This window comes from Carettochelys insculpta, chromosome 4 (genome assembly GCF_033958435.1).
Source record: "Carettochelys insculpta isolate YL-2023 chromosome 4, ASM3395843v1, whole genome shotgun sequence".
In the NCBI taxonomy this organism is placed as follows: domain Eukaryota; kingdom Metazoa; phylum Chordata; order Testudines; family Carettochelyidae; genus Carettochelys; species Carettochelys insculpta.
Window position 1 is genome coordinate 78,496,065 of NC_134140.1, and position 17,664 is coordinate 78,513,728.

The following is a 17,664-nucleotide window of genomic DNA, read 5'->3' on the forward strand; positions in this document are numbered from 1 at the left end:
TGTCATTCTAATAATGCCTAAAAAATATTTTAGTAAATGGCAAATACCAAGATACAAACATTAATCTTCACAATGCAAGTTTATTAATTGTATGATATAAAAATACTTGTTCACATTCTGAAAATGAAGAATTTATTCCAATTCAGAATTGTATGTCCAATTTTATAATTAGAATTACAATAACAGATTCTCTACTTCATGATGGCACATGACTAATTAATATAGACAATTCAACTCATACAATGCATATATAATGTAATATTGATGTATTTTGGAAGTAGTAGCCAACCTGCAATAATAATTTAAGAAAAATGTTCTTTGTTGAATCTTGACAGATTATATTTCATGCAGCTTTAGCTTTCTATTATATTAAATGAATAAATAAAATGTATTATTCAGTTCTACAAAATACAGTATTTCCTATTTCTATAAAGTCTTCAGGTGCTCCTACAATTTTGACTGGGGAAGAGGTAGGCCATGTACAATTCTTTTGTCAGTGTTACCAGGGTAAATCAGAAGTAACAGTGTTGTAGAACTGGTGTAAGCAAGAGGTGACTCAAATATTTGGGGTGCATCTACACTTGCATTCCTCTTTTGACAGAGGTATGCAAATGAGGTAAATTGAAAATGAAAATGAGGTATAAATTTGCATATTTGGCACCTCATTTGTATATTCTAAGTTTGAAAGAGCTTCTTTGGAAAAAAGAAAGCCAGTGTAGATGCTGTTCTTTTGAAAGTAAACCCATCTTTGAAAGAATCTTTCTTCCCTTTATTTAATGGGAAGAAGGATTCTTTTGAAGATGGGTTTACTTTCAAAAGAGCAGCATCTACACTGGCGTTCTTCTTTTGAAATTAGAATATGCAAATGAGGTCCCAGATATGTAAATTTGTATCTTATTTGCCTTTTCGATTTGCCTCATTTACATACCTCTTTCAAAAGAGGAATGCAAGTGTAGACGCACCCTTGAAGTCAGAGGGTGAATATCTTCAGCAGAAGACAGACCACAACAGTTCATTGATGACATGGAAGGGAAAGGTATCTTTCTGTTACCTTTCTGCCCCTAGAACTGTGGTTGTTACTAACTGATGCAAGTCATTATTATTAATATTGTAATATGGCAGTGTCTAGAGGCTGCAACTGAAATCAAGTGCAAAGTACGCATTGGAACACGCAAGCCCACTCAGTGTGACAATCTGGAGAGTGGGGCAACGGTATAGGTTAATAATCATGCCAAACTGCTTACTGTCTAAATAGAGACTAAAAAGGGTGGGAGAAAGGAAGAATTATTATTCTGCTTTTGCAGTTGGGAAATTGAGGGAAACGGAAAAGAAGTGACTGTACAAGTTGCACAAAAGAAAATATCAGTCATGTAGCACCTTAAAGACTAACAAAATGATTTAGTTAGGTGATGAGCTTTCATGGGACAGACCCACTTCTTCAGATCAGTAGAATTTCCCTTCTATAGATTCTAGAGATTTGATGAAGTGGGTCTGTCCCACGGAAGTTCATCACCTAATAAATCATTTTGGCTATGTCTACACGTGCCCCAAACTTTGAAAGGGCCATGCAAATGGCCATTTTGAAGTTTACTAATGAAGTGCTGAAATGCATATTCAGTGCTTCATTAGCATGCGGGCTGCCGCGGCGCTTCAAAATTGACGCGCCTTGCCGCCGCGTGGCGCATCCAGACAGGGCTCCTTTTAGAAAGGACGCCGCCTACTTCAAAGTCCCCTTATTCCCATTAGCTGATGGGAATAAGGGGACTTCGAAGTAGGCGGGGTCCTTTCGAAAAGGAGCCCCATCTGGACAAGCCGCGCGGCGGCGAGGCGTGTCAATTTCAAAGCGCTGCGGCAGCCCGCATGCTAATGAAGCGCTGAATATGCATTTCAGTGCTTCATTAGTAAACTTCGAAATGGCCATTTGCATGGCCATTTCGAAGTTTGGGGCACGTGTAGACACAGCCTTTGTTAGTCTTTAACGTGCTACATGACTGATAGCCTGTATTCTAAAAAACAAAATAACATGGCTACCTCTCTGTTACAGGACGTGACAATGCTGGAAAGTGAATCCATATCTCTTGTGTTACAGGCCACTGGTATATCCAACAGATCATCCTTCCTCCCTGCTGCTGCTCTTAAGTATGATGGGGCGATCTGGTTTCTCCATACTTACCTCAGGTTCTGCACCAAGCAATAGTTAAGACTCACATGAGCTGTTCCATAACATTTATCTGGTAAGTAGAAAGTACACCATCCTGTGAATTATTTAAAATGAAATGGTCAGAACACAGAAGCATTTACTATGGGAAACAGTCCTTCATTGGCAGGGAGTAGACATGATTATGATAATGGAAATTATTAAATGATAATTTCAATAAAGCTATTTTTTTCTTTTCTGTTGGGAAATATAAAGTATTTGAAGATTGAATGTTTTCTTGTCTTTAAATATAGAATCTCCTTTCAGCCAAAATGGTTTAGTACAATTGTCAATGTTCATAAGATTCTCAGCATGAGTTTTTCTTGCATTAATAGATTCATTCTAGCTTTGATTTTTTTTTCCTCTGCCAACTTAATTTCACAAAGACTTTCTTGATGGAGATTGGTAAATTCACTGCAAGAGGTTGTCATTTAAAAAGCACCATTATCCTTTTTCATATTCGTCAAGAAAAAAAGGTAAACTGTAATATAGTTCAGTATTTCGTAGGTGTAAAAATAAAATCACAGCCCTCTTACCTTCCTAATTTAAAATGCATTTCCATGGAAATAGCATGGGGGAATGTGATAAATAAAGCAAGAGAATGTGGTTTTGAGTAATACAAGATAACAATTTGCTGCCAAACTTAGATAAGTAGTTGGTATTTTCAGTTTAAAATCTCTTTGGCTGAATTTTTGCAGGGACTCAAGCTCCCAATAGATTTATACTCCAGCATTCCTCAGTAATTGTCCAAAATACTGCTATGGCAGTGATGTTATTCTGAGTTGGTGTTTGGGTCATTACTACAGGACAGCTTTACTATATAGAAGCTTTTTTGCAGTCGTGCAGAGATTTAGCAATTTCCTTCTACTTGCATACATCCACTGCTGTCCCTGTTAGTTGTTCTGATTGTTTTTAATCTTTTTTCCTCACTAAGCCAAAAGAGGGAGGGGACCTTAATTATTCTTTCTGTAGCAATAGTGACATCCTGAAATTCTCCAAGATTTGTAAAACTCCCAAAAAACTAGACAGCTATTGACATAGTTCGGAGGGGTTTATAGCAACCTTATTTTCCATCTACGTTGAACTAAAGGATTCTTTTTGCTGTATTTGTTTGCTTAGTCTTTAATTAACAAATTCTTAAAAAATATGTAGGTCCAAATGAGCAGCCAATTAACAAATGTGAAGCATTAATAGATTAGTAACAATAAATAATTAAATTAAATAGATTGCTTAAATATATTGTAATGGATAATGTTTTTCCTATTAACATTGAATTCAGTGTGTTGTTCTTTAATACAAGTATAATCCTGAAGCAGATTTCTGGGAAGAGCATGAACTTAGTTCTGGATCATCAAAAGTGTTCAGTTGACTAAATACTTCTGAACACCAGGGCCTCAGAACCTCTCAGGATACCTTGCAGCCTTTGAAATGGCCAAATCTCAATTCAATTCCAAATTTCAATGCAGGCAGATATGCAGGAGTAAAAGAAATGAACATTTTAATCCAAAGACACCCACTTGCAATACTGAGTAAAAGCATCAGTTGTAAACACATCTTAAATACTGTTTTCTGATCAGGTGCTGTGCTGTTCAAGGGCATTTCAGAAATGGATGTACCAGACATCACAAAGCAGACAAAGGGTAATTCCATGCCTTCTTGAATTCCCTGAGGCCTAAGTGATTCTTGGAATATGTTCTGATTAAAGGGAGAATGGAAATTTTTGTTTCTTCTGCTAACAAGGAGTCTTGATGAGAAAATTTAAAAGAAAATTTGCAAGATTCAACCTGCAAATATTCTTTCCTCCAGAACAGATTGCACCAATATATAGGTTGTTCAGAACCAACATGTTTAATCTAATTAGAGATCTGCTGTGTCCTCAGGAGAAATTAAGTTTTTCCTTCACAATGAGAATTTCTTAATTTTTATATATTTTTCTTTACTCCTGTCTATAAGTAGATATAGTTATCAAATTTAGTTTTCATTGAGCTTGCCATTGTTTCACTCTACATCACCATCCTTAGTATCTGTATCCCGCAAATACACAATTAGTTTTCCACTTTTACATATTATTCCAGAATGTAGATGGCAGACACCATTCCAAAGGCAAAATTTTACAACTTGGGGATGCTGAAGAACCATGATATGAAGACATATGAAACTTCATGACCTTTTGACCATAGGAAAACACAAAAGTAGTCATGTATCCTTTAAAGACTAACAAAATAATTTATTCAGTGATGACATTTTGTGGGGTAGACTCATTCCTTCAGATCTGCAGACTGTACTGGAAACATACTGTCGGGTGAAAAACAAAATTTAAAAGCCTTATTATATAAACTACTTGCTGGGAGAAGTAGAGAGTTCTGCAGTAATAAATCTTTCAACCTTTCATATTCCTTTCCTTCTCAAAGTATAAGGTATCATTTTAAACCTCACATGGATGTTATTCTAAATTATGTGTGTTTTAGAATTATTACTGCATCTTATTCCTGACCTTAGGAGGTCATGCTGTTAGGGAAGAAACATAACATCTGCTATAATGTATATACATATATCCTAGCCATGACTACGTCAAGCAAGGTCTTAAAAACTTCTAGGGATGAAGATTCCACCACCTCTCTAGTAAAAGCATTCCAGTGAAATAGTTTTTCCTAATATCCAACCTACGCCTCTCCCTCTGTAACTTTAGACCATTGCTCCTTGTTCTGCATCAATCACTAATGGGAATAGCCTCCCTCCATCCTCTTTAGAGCCCTGCTTCAGGAAGTTGAAGGCTTCTGTCAAATCTGCCCTCGCTCTTTTCTTTTGCAAACTAACTAAGCCCAAGTCCCTCAGCCTCTCCTCATGGCTCATGTGCTCCAGCCCCCTAATAATTTTTGTTGCTCTCTGATGAACCCACTCCAATGCATCCACATCCTTTCCATATTGGGGGGCCCAGAACTAGATACAGTACTACAGATGAGGTCTTACCAGTGCCAAATAGAGGGGAATAATTTCTTTAGATCTGCTGGAAATGCTTCTCCTAATGCACTCCAATGTGCCGTTACCCTTCTTGATTACAAGGGCACACTGTTGACTCATATCCAGCCTCTCATCCGCCATAATCCCCAGGTCCTTTTCTACTGTACTGCTACTTAGCCAGTCAGCACCCAGCCTGTTACAATGCTTGGGATTCATGACTCTGCACATGTCCTTGTTGAACCTCATCAGATTTCTTTTGGCCCAATCCTCCAATTTATCTAGCACAATTTACCCTCCAATGTATCTACCTCTACCCCTAGTTTAGTGTCATCTGCAAATTTGCTGAGCATGCAACCTATCCCATCATCCAGTTCATTAATAAAGATGTTAAACAATAACCAATCCTTTGGTAATCCCACTTGAAAATGACCTCCAACTGGACATTGAGGCATTGATCACTACCCATTGGGCCCAACCTTCTAGTCAGCTTTCTATCCATCTTATAACCCATGTATCCAATCAATACTTCCCTAATTTATGGGCAAGAATGTTGTGGGAGACAGTACCAAAGCTTTGCTAAAGTCAAGGCATATCACATCCATTGACTTCCCTGTGTCCACAAAGCCAATTACCATCTCATAGAAGCTAATCAGATTGGTCAGGAATGACTTGCCCTTGGTGAATCCATGCTGACTACTCTTGATCACTTTCCCCTCTTCCAAGTGCTTCAAAATGGATTTCTTGATGATCCTCTCCATGATTTTTCCAGGGATTGAGGTAAGGCTGACTGGTTTATAGTTCCCTAGATTGTCCTTCTTTCCTTTTTTAAAGATGGGCACTACATTTGCCTTTTTTCCAGTCATCTGATAGGCCTCTCCTGATCTCCATGAGTTTTCAAAGATAATATCCAAAGGCTCTGCAATGACATCTGCCATTTCCCTCAGTATCATTGCATGAATTAAATCCAGAGCCATGGATTTGTGTGCACCTAACTCTTAACCTGTTCTTTCCCCATCAAAGGCTGCCCACCTCCTTACCATACTGCATTGCCTAGTGCCATAGTCTGGGAGCTGACCTTGTTTGTGAAGACAGAGGCATTGACTACTTCAGTCTTTCTCATATAATCTGTCACCAAGTTACCACCCTCATCCAGTAAGGGCCCCACATCCTCCCCGATAACCCTCTTATTTTTAACATGTCTGTAGAATTCCTTTTGGTTTCCCTTCACATCCCTTCCTAGCTGCAATTCCAATTGTGCTTTTGCTTTCCTGATTACCCCACCTGCATTTTCCCGCCATATATTTATGCTCCTCTTTAGGCATCTGTCCAAGTTGCCATTTCTTATATGCATCCTTTTTTGAGTTTAAGCTCACCATGGATTTCCCTGGTGAGCCAAGCTGGTTGCCTACCATATTTGTTTTTCTTACTGTTCATTGGGATGGTTTGTTCCTGTGCCTTCAATAAGACTTCATTAAAATACTGCCAGTTCTCCTAGACTCCTTTCCCCTTCTTATCAGCTTTCCAGGGGATCCTGCCCATCAGTTCTGTCAGGGAGTTGAAGTCTGCTCTTCTGAAACCAAAGATCTGTATTTTACTGCTCACCTTTCTTCCTTTTGTCCAGATTCTGAAATCTACCATCTCATGATTGCAGCAGCCCAGGTTGCCACACACTTCTATTTCTCCTACTAGTTCTTCCCTGTTTGGCTGCGTCTACACGTGCACGCTACTTCGAAGTAGCGGCAGTAACTTCGAAATAGCGCCCGTCACGTCTACACGTGTTGGGCGCTATTTTGAAGTTGAAATCGACGTTAGGCGGCGAGATGTCGAAGTCGCTAACCCCATGAGCGGATGGGAATAGCGCCCTACTTCGACGTTCAACATCGAAGTAGGGACGTGTAGACGATCCGCGTCCCGCAACATCGAAATAGCGGGGTCCTCCATGGCGGCCATCAGCTGGGGGGTTGAGAGATACTCTCTCTCCAGCCCTTGCGGGGCTCTGTGGTCACCGTGGGCAGCAGCCCTTAGCCCAGGGCTTCTGGCTGCTGCTGCTGCAGCTGGGGGTCCGTGCTGCATATACAGGGTCTGCAACTAGTTGTTGGCTCTGTGTATCTTGCACTGTTTAATGAAAGTGTGTCTGGGAGGGGCCCTTTAAGGGAGCGACTTGCTGTTGAGTCCGCCCCGTGACCCTGTCTGCAGCTGTGCCTGGCTCCCTTATTTCGATGTGTGCTACTTTGCCGTGTAGACGTTCCCTCGCTGTGCCTATTTCGATGTTGGGCTAAGCAACGTCGAAGTTGAACATCGACGTTGCCAGCCCTGGAGGACGTGTAGACGTTATTCATCGAAATAGCCTATTTCGATGTCGCAACATCGAAATAAGCTATTTCGAAGTTGGGTGCACGTGTAGACGTAGCCTTTGTGAGCAGCAGATCAAACTGCAAATGGCCCCTGGGCAGTTTCTTCAGCACTTGTACCAGGAAGTTCATAGAATCATAGAATTCTAGGGCTGGAAAGGACCTCAGGAGGTCATTTAGTCCACCCCCCTGCCTAAAGCAGTATAAACACCAGCTAAATCATCCCAGCCACGACTATGTGAAGCTAAGACTTAAAAACCACTAGGGATGGAGATACCACCACCTCTCTGGGTAACACATTCCAGTGCTTCACCCGGCTCCTGGTGAATTAACCCCAACATTCTCCAAATACTTCCTGGATTGTCTGTGTGCTGCTGCATTTGTCTCCCAACAAATGTCTGCATGATTAAAGTCTCCCATGAGAACTAGGGCCTGTGATTTGGTAGCTTCTCTTAGTTGTCTAAAGAAATGCTCGTCTGCCTTATCTACCTGATCTGGTGGTCTATAGCAGACATCAACCACAACATCACCTCTGTTGCTTCCACTTCTAAGCTTAACCCAAAGAATCTCAACTGGCTTTTCTCCCTCCATATACTGGAGCGCTGAGCAATCTTACTGCTCCCTCACATAGTGTACAAATCCTCTTCCTTTTTTCCTCTTCCTGTGCTTCCTGAACAGTTTATAGTCTTTCATGATAGTGCTTCAGTTATGCAAGTCATCCCACAAATTCTCCATTATTCCAATCACCTCATACTTCTTTGACTGTGCCAAGGCCTCTAATTCTTCCTGTTTGTTTCCCAGGCTTCTTGTATTTGTGTACAAACACCTTAGATAATTAACTGAATGGCCTACTTCCTCCTTTCGAACCAAGGGTCCTCCTTTGTTGTTCCTTCTTCCTTCTCTAATTACCTCAGGGCTTGTGTCACAAACCCCTGATGAGCCTAGTTTAAATCCCTCCTCACTAGTTTTGTAAGCCTGCCTGCAAAGGTACTCTTTCCTCTCTTTTTCCGCATCTACGATCAGCGATAACATCAACTTTAAGAGAGTTAGCTTGATATTAAACCATAACTGTCTTCACTGTAAATACCATTAGCTCAATTTATTGAGCCCTAATACGGTTAACAAAATTTTGATATTACCAGATGGGTATAGCATCAATTTCGAATAAAGGCTAGTGTGGAAGTGCCATGTCCTTAATTTGAATTTATTAGCCTACAGAAGTGTTCTGTATGTGTCTCACAAAGCTACATAGTGACCCTCCATGTGTGGTCGCTTCCTTCTCTGCTGCTCTCCATCCAGGTGTACAGGAAGATGGCCACAGGAAGCCTTCAAATTTTTGATTGAATTAGAATTAGAATTTGAATTTAGCAGCACCCAGTCCTGCAAATATAAAGGGTGCCCATAATGAAAAAATTCCTTTGCCTATCGCATCCCACCGTATCAGTAGCACTTGCATCAGTAGCCATCTCCTGCAATCATGAGCACTCTGGATAGTGATCTGCCTGCTACTTCTCAGGTTCACAAGTGTGGACCCATCAGGAGATTCTGGATTGTCTTGCGATCTGGGGAGACCAATCGGTGGTGAAGAGACTTCAGGTGGCCAAGAGAAATGCGGCCGTCTATGAGCAGGTGTCACGTCAGATGACCACCAGAGGTCACTCCCAGGACTCTATGCAATGCCAGGTGAAGGTGAGAGAACTCCAGAAAGCCTATCAAAAAGTCTGGAAAGCCAACCAAAGGTCAGGGGTGGCTCCATGGACCTGCTGCTATTATCAACAGCTGCACATGCTTATGGGGAGTGACCCCACCTTGCAGTCCAGGCTTAATTACAACATTTGTGGAGTCCCTAGTCAGGAGTTTGGGGTGAACTGAGAGGAGCTGGGTGCACTGGAGAAAGAGGCCAATGGAGAGGGGGAAGGGGGCAATGAGCAGGGGACCGAGGAAGTTCTTCCTGACAGCCCGGAGCTCTTCATCATAGACCTGGAACCAGTCCCCCTCCATGCTGGGCGCTTCCTTGCCTGTGCCCAAGCCCCCTGGACAAAGCTTTTCAGGTGAGTATTTATTCTGCATGCTAGCAGCAGGTTGCGGGTAGATATAGGTTTCAGGTTGGGTATGGGTACAGTTTTGCTGTGGATCCGTGCTCCTCAGAATCATGTGTTAATGTTTCTTGGGCTGGAATGCTTCTCCTTTTTTGGATATCTCCTAAAAGGCCTCATCCGGGCACTCTTGTATTTTTTTCATGAGGTTCTTGGGCAGGCCTGACCTTCCACAGTAGCACACCTTGCCATGCCAGGCAACAAGATAGCAATCCGGTGTCATGGCGCCACCCAGCATTTTAGCAAATTTTCCAGACTTGTGGACACACAGCATGAGCAGGTCTTCTTTGCCTATATCTGTTAGCTTTAGGAGAGTGATGTCTTCTTTGGCAACCTACAGAAGCATGGGAATTTGCATCTGATTTTTTTACCATGCTTCCTGCCTTTTTACATTTCCCTGCAACAGCTGGTTGCTCCTTCCTCACCCCGCAACATGGTTTGCACGCTTTGTGGACTGTCTCCCCTCCCACGTACCTTTCCACCCAGCATTTCTTTCAACTTTACAGGGATCCCTCTGTGCCACGCAGCTGCTGGGCTCTGCTGGGTATCTCCCCTCCCATGTCCCTTTCCACCCAGCACTTTTTACTTTGCAGAGATCCTCCCCACACAGCCGTCCATGCGGCTGTAATCAAACCCTTCCCCCACCACCCCCTCTCTCCATGAGGCTGGCAGGCACTGTGTTCCTTGCTTAGTAAGGAGGATTGCTCCAGGAACAGCTGAACATTTTCTTTTCCTGCCCCAGGACACCTGACAGCTTCCTTTGCTTTGCAGCCCTCCTCTTCCCCTGAAAAGCAGACAATTGCTTATAGCTTACCATGTCCACAAAGAAAGGTGCTGGATAAGTGATGGTAAATGACCTATTGTGAAACGCATGCTTAGTATCCCATCCTTAATAAGCCTTTAGTGGCCTTCAAAAAAGAAACTTTCCCTCATAGTAGACAGAGACCCATTCATTCCATTTGAAAGCACATTATGGGAACTGTATCTTTATTTTGACCTTCACTTTCCAGCTGCCATGCCCAGCGTGGGAGACAGGTCCAGAAAGAGAAAAAGGTCCAAGCAGGATGTCATCCTGCAGCACATGAAGCAAAATGAAGCAGAACACAGTAAGCTGACAAAGGACACTGCCCAGTGGCATCATATTACAGCTCACTGGCATCAGAGTCAAGCTGAGTTGCAGTAGAGAATGCTTGATTTCCAGAAACAGCAAACGGCATAGCAGAGTGAGGCTGCAACAAAGCAGAGTGAAGCAGTGGCAAAGCTTGTAATGGCAGTTACAGAGCCAACCGGGGTCCTGCGCTCCCTGCTGCAGCTGCAGAGGACTCCCAACACAGCACTGCAGGAGCCAATACCTGTTGGCGGGAGTCCCCTGAAGAGAGTTCAACCAATCCCCCCACCGTTATTGCAGTCCCTGAACGTGGGCAGGGAGGTCAAGCATAGCCTGCTGCTCTGGCCCTAAGGGCCACTGCAAAAGGCTATCCAAACACCCTTAACAATGCTTCTCTTCTCTGCCACTTAAACATCTCCTCCCCACAAACTAAAAATCATTCCTTTGAGCTTGATGTGATTTTGTGACATGCAGGAGTGGTGCAGAACATGAACAATTGTGGGGGTTGGGTATGGCTGAAGGCATAGCAGCCCATTGCTACACCCAGATCTGCAGCAGACCTGGGTGTATGGAACTGGGCAGGTTGGAGAAGGACTGAAGGCACAACTGCCCACTGATACACTGAAGTCCGCAGAGAACTTGTTGCACAGGGAACCCGGGTAGGTTGGGGGAGGGCTGAAGGCGGAGCTGCCCACCACATGCATTCTAATTACTGCAACTTAACCCCCTTCCACCAAGTAAAAGCATTCATTCATTGAGACATGGTATGACTTATTGGCATTATGTCAGCGAAATACATCAGTAGCATGTGTGTTACAGATCATTCATGGAGCTATGGTTTAAAATGTCCCTTATTGCTGCTGTCTCAGCATGGTTATTGGTGGATGGTTGTGTAGGCGGCTCTGAGTAAGCCCTGCCTATGGCCTCAGCTTTGGAATTCCAGATGGATGGGACAGTCTCCCATATGGATTCACAAATGTTGTGCACAATAGTGCACATTGTAATCATGGTGGGGACGTTAGTTTCAGAAAGTTCCAAATGGGTCAATAAACATTCAAACCTCACTTTTAAACAGGCAAAGGTGCATTCCACCACCATTCTGCACTTGCTGAGCCTGTGACTGGAGTTTTCCTTGCTGCGGTCCAGGGCTCCTGTGTAGGGCTTCATAAAGCAAGGGAGCAGAGGGTAAGCAGGATCACCCAATATAACAATAGGCATCTCCACATCACCAATCATGATTTTTCTGACTGGGGAGAAAAGTCCCATCCAGGATCTTTCTGTACAGCCCAGGATTTGAGAAGTTGTGCATGTCGTGAACCTGTTCTGAGCATCCAAAGTTGATGTCAGTGAAATGACCTTTGCGATCTACCAACCCCTGCAAATCCATGGAGAAAAACCCCGTTTAGTTTATGTACTCAGAGGCCACGGGGTCCAGGGCCAGGATGGGGTGTGCATGCCATGTATTGCCCCACTGCAGTTAGGAAACACCATGGCAGCAAAGCCATCAGTCATTGCCTGCACATCTCCCAGGGTCACAGACTTCCTCAGGAGATGCTGCAAGATTGCATGGGTCACCTCCATCGCCACAGACCCCACTGTAGATCTGCCCACCCCAAATCAATTTGCCACTAACTGGTAACTGTCAGGCATTGCAAAATTTCACAGAGCAGTTACCACTCACTTCTGATGTTTTAAAGCTGGCCTCAATCTTGTGTTGCTGTGCATCAGGGCAGGGGGCCAGAACATCACAAAGTTCCATGAAAATGGACTTGTGCATGTGAAAGTTCTGCAGCCACTGCTGGTCATCCCAGGACTCCAAAATGATGTGGTCTCATGATCCAAAAACAACCATTCTACTGTCAGCAATACATCCAGACAGCCATAAGTTGTGAATATTTGGATGGCAGTTGTGAGATTTCCTCTTCAAAAACACCACCACCACCACCATCATCATGATACTGAACCATCACTGAGCTTTGTAACTGAAGGCAAAACTGTGCAACAGCCAGGGTGGTTGCCAAAACCATGTGTGCTATGAATTGAAGCATTTGGGGATCCATGCTTGCGCTGGTGAAGAAAATGGAGTGATCTTCAGTTCATTTTTGCACCATTACTGGGTGCTCTGAATTCTGAGATAATGCTTTGCATTCTGGGATTCAAACATGAAACACACACAAGCAACCAGGGCTAAGGCACGGTGGGATAGGTAGGTAGTCCATAGCTCATCAGTTGTGGACTCACATGTGGCTGAGGAGTCCAAGCTTTGAACGGCATGGGCGTTCACACTGGGGGCAAGGGAATTGTCCTGGCTTTGTTGGTGCGGTGGCTGCTGTTGTTTTCTTCCTCTCACGAGACTCAAGGAGGCGTACGCATCCCTGCTCTTCAAAGTTGTCATGCGCATGTCATACGAGAGCACGCCAGCCTGTTTGGTCTTTTGCATGCTGGTGTAGCTGATCTGGTTTTAAACCAGCATGAGCAATGTTGGCCTTCACGCTGTCTTTATACCTCTTGCGAGGCCTACCTTGATTCCTTTTGCCCTGGGATTGTTCACCGTAGAGGAGTTGCTTAGGGATTCTTGACTCCTCCATTCGTATGACATGCCCTGTCCAGTGAAGCTGGGCTTTCAGAATCATGGCTTCAATGCTCGTGGTTCCTGCTCTGTCCAGGACTTCCAGGTTCATAACTCTGTCCTGCCATCGAAAGTGCAGTATTGACCTCAGGCTGTGTGTGCGGAAGCACTCCAGCAGTTTTATATGTTTTCTTTACAAGGTCCAGTATTGTGGGATAGGTACCCACAATGCAATGCTCATGTGTAAATCTTGCATAGGGCAATAGGGACACAGAAACTCAACATGGAAAAACAGTGGGTTGAATTTCAAGAAGCTTTGTGGACACTACAATTTGAATTCATAAGAATGAGGTTAAAAATATTATGCAGTCTTCCCCGGTATGAATCTCTCCTTCATTTCTGCAACAGTTTCCAAACAAATGTCAACTGGAAAAAAAAACTGGCAGCTTTGAAAGAGATCCTAAAATGGGATTCTCAAACTGGGGTGTGTGACCTCCCTCAGGGGGCTGTGAAGTTATAACACAGGGAGGTCACAAGTATAAAAAATGTCTTTAATTTATGAGAGGTTGCACTGAGAGGTTTATTGTGTGAAAGGGGTCATCAGTACAAAAGTTTGAATGCCAATGGCCAATGCAATGTTAGCTGCTGCCTTTCACCCCACAATTTGTTTTTCAGTTCAGTATCCAGTAATATTTGTGTTTTTCCTTCCATCTTCTCCAAACAGAAACCAGTCTATGAGCTATAGTCAGGCTGCCTATGTAAATTAGCCCCTGAAAGCTGCATACCTAAACATTGGAGATGCACACTTATTGAGTATCCACTATCCTGAACTGCCGTCCATATTTGAATCATACATGGCTGGAAGGGATTGCAAGTGCTTTAGAGGGCAGAATGAAAATTCACAATGACCCGGACAAATTGAAGAAGTGTCTGAGGTGACTTGACTTAAATCCTTTTCCACCAAGTGGAGCATAGATCACCTGCAAGTCTCCTCCATTTCACAATGTCTTGGAACAAAACCTCCAGCTGATTCCAGGAGCACACCAGTTGTTGTCTGTCCGTGGATATTCGCTATGTTGTCCAAGGTCTTCCTCTTTTATGTTTTCCTTGTGAGTTCCATGTGAGAGCTTGATGGACTGTGCTGGATGATGGTTTTCTGAGAGCGTGGCCTAGTAAGTAGGATGAAAACATCATTCTGGGCTGCTTTAACAGAAACATTGAAAGAAACATTGACACACGAAATAATTCTCCATTCTACTTCTCATTGATTAGGCCTCAACTGGAGTATTATGCCCTGTTCTTGATGCCACATTTCAGGAAAGATGGGGACAAATTGGAGAAGGTCAACAGAAGAGCAACAGAAATTATTAAAAGTCTAGAAAACATGACCTGTGAAGGAAACAAAAATGAAAGAATAGGGTATGTTTAGTCTTGAAAAGAGAAGACTGAGAGGCGACTTGTCAGTAGTTTTCAAGCACCTAAAAGAGTGTTACAAGGAGGAAGGAGAAAAATTGTTGTCTTTGGCCTCTGAGAATTGGATAAGAAGCAGTGGGTGTAGATTAGCAGCATGGGAAGTTTAGGGTGATCATAAGGAGAAACTTTCTGTCAGTGTGGTTAACCACTGGAATACATTGCCTAGGGAAGCTGTGGAATCTCCATCATTGGAGATGTTTAAGAGCAATTAGACATGCATTTATCATGGCTCATATAGATGGTGCTTGTCCTGGCCATGAATGCAGGAGATTGGACTTGATGACCTTTATGGGTCCCTTCCATTTCTATGATTCTTTGATTATTGCTGCTAGGATCCGAAATTATCTGTAGATTTCAATGCACGTAGGAGCTGTCCACGTTTTTCTGAAATTCAAAGAATACCCTAATAATTCACCTCTGTGCTTAAGTGGGGTATAGATCTTGCATCTTAAAAGTACTTTACCTTTGTTCACAGATAGTTGTTTGTTAAAACTTGTTTTGGTTTATGAGCTGTCTCCTGAAGCTCTTGTGAACTTTTCTGTTGTATATGTGCAGTTTGGGGGCCTGCTGTATCAGATGCATTTTGAGCTTAAGCGCACAGGAATATATGGCAAACTACAACATGGAAGTTGTGTGATATTTTTTCTGTTGCCCATCCTGGCTGAACCTGCCCCATGTGAACAAAGGTTTAGCTCAACAGAAATTTTGTAACCTGTTTTTCCTTAAAGAATGTATTTCAGTTGAGTTCTTACTTACCTGGAAATATCAGACATCTCTTCTCTCTGCCCACGTCTTTAAGGAGGGCCTAATATATATATACATTTTGGTAAATTCCCTGGTTAGTGGAAAATGTATTACTTTAATATTTTGACTAACAACTACAACCTTGTTTTCCAAGGCCACATCTATACTACAGTGATCTGTCAACATAAGTTAGTGTCAGAAGAGATCTTCTGGAGAAACATCTGTTGACAGATCATGTGCACACACAAAAGCGGATCAAAAGAGAAATTCACTCTGTTGACAGAGAGCAGCCAGACTTCCCAGCCAGTCTCTTGATGGAACAGCCAACTGAAAGCTCAGCACACAGGGCTGCCCAATGAACTGGAAGCCCTGTGTGTCACGAGGGCCCCCTCAGAGCATCTACACAGCTTTTTTGTTGACAGAAACTGTCAACAAAAGTGTTATTTATTCCTCATTGCGGAGAGGCAGAATGCTGTCACTGGAGGAGCTGAGTTTTGTCAACAGACTGTTGACAAAATGCATTTTATGTGTAGACATGCCACAAGTTTTGTTGACAAAACTCTGTAGTGTGGTTGTAGCCCAAGAGTAATGTCTTCCCTGAAGTCAAATTTCTGTTGCTGCATTGGGGCTGAAGCAAAGTCTCAAGGTGCACGCCTAGAGAGGGCTACATTGCGCATACCTTCTTCGATGCCTTCAGACAGTATAAAATGCTATTTTATTGGTAGTCTTGCTTTATATCTTAGTTTCACAAAAGACAATGTAATAGTCGCCACTGACATCTGTGAATACTGACTCCTGTATTACATACACTAAGGTAGCATGCTTTTGTAATCCGAACTCATGTCACGTTACTGGGTCTTAGAGTTATAAAGCGTTTAAGGCCAGCAGGAACCACCAAATCATCTAATCCAATTTCCTGCACAGCACAGGCCGTCCTAGCATGTGCACACTAAACCCAACAACCAAAAATTAAATCATGATATTACAACCCTCATGGAACTAAATTATTAGGAAATTATGGTCAAGAATATAAAGAGCAGCTTCAGATCAGAACTCCAGTGTCACATCCTTACCATTTTTAGGGATTAATTTTCTACAAGCATCAGCACGATAAATGGATTGATATGAAGAAACACTGCATTGTGCTCTTTGGTCTCTGTATAGGGAGACTCTGTGTGGGCCTTAGCCTAAGTTGTTCACAATCAGAAACCCGTCCCTTTCATTATGGTTACCGAGCCTCACTTTTGGTGATCTGTTCTAACTTACACAAAGGTAAATACAAACTTTATGGGTCATGATGAAATTTGACCATTGGAACAATGAGTGCACATATAGTCATGACTTTTGAACTTGAGACACTGCAAACCCATGGAAACCAGACCAGACTCTGATTCCTACACCTCACTCTTGGAAGGGTTTGCCGGAGGTGAGCCAGATACAGATTGGAGCCACTAATCACAGGTCTTCTTGTTGCTTTTGAAGATACAGACTAACTTGGCTATGCCTCTGATACTTGTAACCTGTGATGCTGCTCCACAGTTCCTGTTGATTAGAAGTCTGGAGAATGGCATATTGCCAGATTAGGGGAGGGCATGGTCTAGAAATAGGAAAGACAGACTCTAGCCCCCTTTCCTTTTTATGTGCAGGTTTTCTGCCTGTGGAGATGGATACCAACATTTAGCCCCATATATATTGTTGATATGTTTTCATCTACTTCTGCTGTATGTTTGCTTGAAGGAAGCAAAATGAGATAATTTTACAAAATTAGTAATTATCTGATCTTTATTCTTCCACATAGACAAGATCAGCTTAGTCAATACCTTCTCCACTTACTTACAAAGTCTAATATTAATTACAACATAGCTTGTTCTTTAACAGTGCCATCTAAAATTATACAAGAACAAGATTTTTTTTCTCTGAAAGTCATAAGAGCTGTTAAATACTACAATATACTAGAATAATGGTCTTTATACTCAACATGCACATCAGTTTCATTATCAGAAACACTTTAAATCTGTATGTTAATCATAATTGAACAGAATTATTTTTCTTTAATAATGTGATATGCATTATCCTTCAGATATTCATAAAGCAGGATGTTTGCTGTACATTTATATACAACAGTTGGTTTGAGCACAGACATTGCAGTGTCATGCTTTCATTCA